This window comes from Olea europaea, chromosome 21 (genome assembly GCF_002742605.1).
Source record: "Olea europaea var. sylvestris chromosome 21, O_europaea_v1, whole genome shotgun sequence".
NCBI lineage: Eukaryota > Viridiplantae > Streptophyta > Magnoliopsida > Lamiales > Oleaceae > Olea > Olea europaea.
In genome coordinates, this window is record NC_036257.1 from 4,546,533 (window position 1) to 4,548,849 (window position 2,317).

A 2,317-nucleotide genomic window follows, 5' to 3' on the forward strand; every position below is an offset into this window, starting at 1 on the left:
CCACTTTGTTCAAATAATGGTCAAGATAGTGTTTATTCAGTTCAGCCTGGTTGTAGCATTTAGCATTCTCATTGAACTCCAAGGATGAGTATAATCCTCAACAATTTAAGATGATAAAATATTTTCTGGTCAATCAATATCTCAAATATCCAAGACTATAAGGAAATAAATAGCATATCCATATTTGTATCATACTGGTGGATTTAGAAGGATGAGATTATTAAGCTTTTCCTGGTGAAAACTGGTGAAAAGTATCCCTATAAAAGAACATCATAAGCTAATATTCGTCAAAATTAGAGGCCAGTTGACAAATAACTTTGGAAGTATGGTTATAGATCCAGATTCAAGATGACATGTACCTGGACAACAAGAGTAACCTTATCTTTTGAGAGTTCATTGATAACAGATTCCAAGGATGAGACATATTCTGCAAGCCAGAAGGAAACTTTTAGCGTTGATAGTAGATATTTTTCTTTAATAGTGACACGACAACTAAATAAAATCTTATGGCAGAAAATACCATTCAAAGTGTAGTCAAAGCCATATTTGGGTTGAGGTTTATCTGAAAAGCCAAATCCTGTAAGAACAAGAATGCCAAGAGAATTTAATAATGATAGCTTTATCTAAGCTCATGCAGCAAAAAACTATTTTAAACTACTGTAACGGGACTTCAGGAATGACAGATCATTTATGCCACGAACAAGAAAGAATTTAGTGTAAAACATTACTCAAAACTGAAACATAACGGAAGTACTTATTTATGTTTGTGTGAATTACAAAAACTATGCAAATAACTGTAATTTCTAGTAAGAAAAGTGAGCTTAAGCTTACCTAGCCAATCAAAAGCAATAGCATGATAATTCTTTGAGAGAATTGGTAGAACTTTGCGATAAGAATACGCCTATAACAGAAAGATATAAGTATTTTTTTCAGGTACTACTCATCACGAAAATCTAAATAGACTGAAAAATTTTCCTTAATGCTCTATTTGAAGGTACTACTCATCACGAAAATCTAAACAGACTGAAAAAGTTCCCTTAATGCTCTATTTGAAGCAGTGAAATCTAAGGTAAAATATACCAAAAAAGTTAGAAGTGGATTACATTGTATCCTAGAGAAACTGAGAGGTCTGATATCTGAACTTGTAACTCAATGTTAATAGACCTCAGAGTACACCCATTTAGATATATTGGCAAGAAAATTTGGATTCAGTTGTAAGCTTTTATCAAATATCAGAAAAATTAAGATTTCAGTACCACTATATAGTGAGAATATAACAATATTATCTTGCAGGATTTAAGTATGCTTTCATATCCAAATGAATAATTACGTGGCGAGAAGTTGTAAATTATGCAACAACTACCAAAGGAATAAGAAAGTTCGAATTATTCCCACTTTTCAACTGGACTAAGTATATGTGTGAAGGGACTATATTTATATCTTGTTTTCATTAATTGAAAGTAGCAGAAAAGCATAAGACTCACCTGTGAAGGGAAACCATGAATCAGTATGACTCGTGGATTTTCAGGGCTTCCACTTTGTACACAAAACCATCTATTGTACAAAATGAGCATGTTTCAATTCATAGCCCTGCAAATAATCCGTACTCAATATCTGAATAACATTGATTGCTAACCCATAACATTAAGGTCATGTTTGGTGTACAGTATTAGACCGGTCTAGAATAGACAAGATATAACTTTCTTTCCTTCCGTTGTACTTCCTGGGACTCTACAATCCACCTTACCTAACATGTCATATTTGTTCTTGTAGTGCTTGTTGCTCCCAGAAACACATTATTTAACAAAAGTCTCATTTAATTACCTAAAAAGATCAGATGTGGCCTGTGAAGAACCACCCATTGCAAGTCCGAAGATTGGATCCTTTGCTTTCTTTCCTGTGCCACCAACGGGATGGGCTTTCATCTGAATACAACATACCCATCAATCAACATCCAAATGAGCCTAACCCCTTTAAATTTTAAAAATTTTGGCAGAAAAATGAAGTCAATAAGTTGTAATTTTGTCTTCATTTCAAAATGAAGCCAAACAGAAGTCCAAATAGCATACTATCATTCCTTGCTTGAACCATTCATCAGTCGGGCTTGGTTCATCAGAATACTTCCCTGTCAAAAATTATGCTTTAATTTCAGAAAAAACCATTATTAAAATTTATTCATTTTCAATAAAACATAGTTAAAGCTGGCCAGGATGGGAGGTCCGTATTATCAATCTTAGTTCCAACTTCCAAACCTCCACTGAAAGAGAACCCATCTCCAACTGAAACGAGAGCATCCAACAAATAATCCTATAACATT

General features: G+C 33.6%; 1 long non-coding RNA gene across 1 annotated transcript; it reads right to left on the bottom strand.

The window, feature by feature from the left end:
- Positions 1-239: 239 nt before the first annotated feature.
- LOC111370262 lies at positions 240-1,853 on the bottom strand. Its single transcript, XR_002698359.1, has 6 exons — positions 1,825-1,853; positions 1,485-1,554; positions 832-901; positions 521-577; positions 360-427; positions 240-257 (listed from the first exon to the last, which is right to left on the bottom strand). It is a non-coding gene; the product is annotated as an uncharacterized LOC111370262 (long non-coding RNA).
- Between the last annotated feature and the right edge of the window lie 464 nt (positions 1,854-2,317).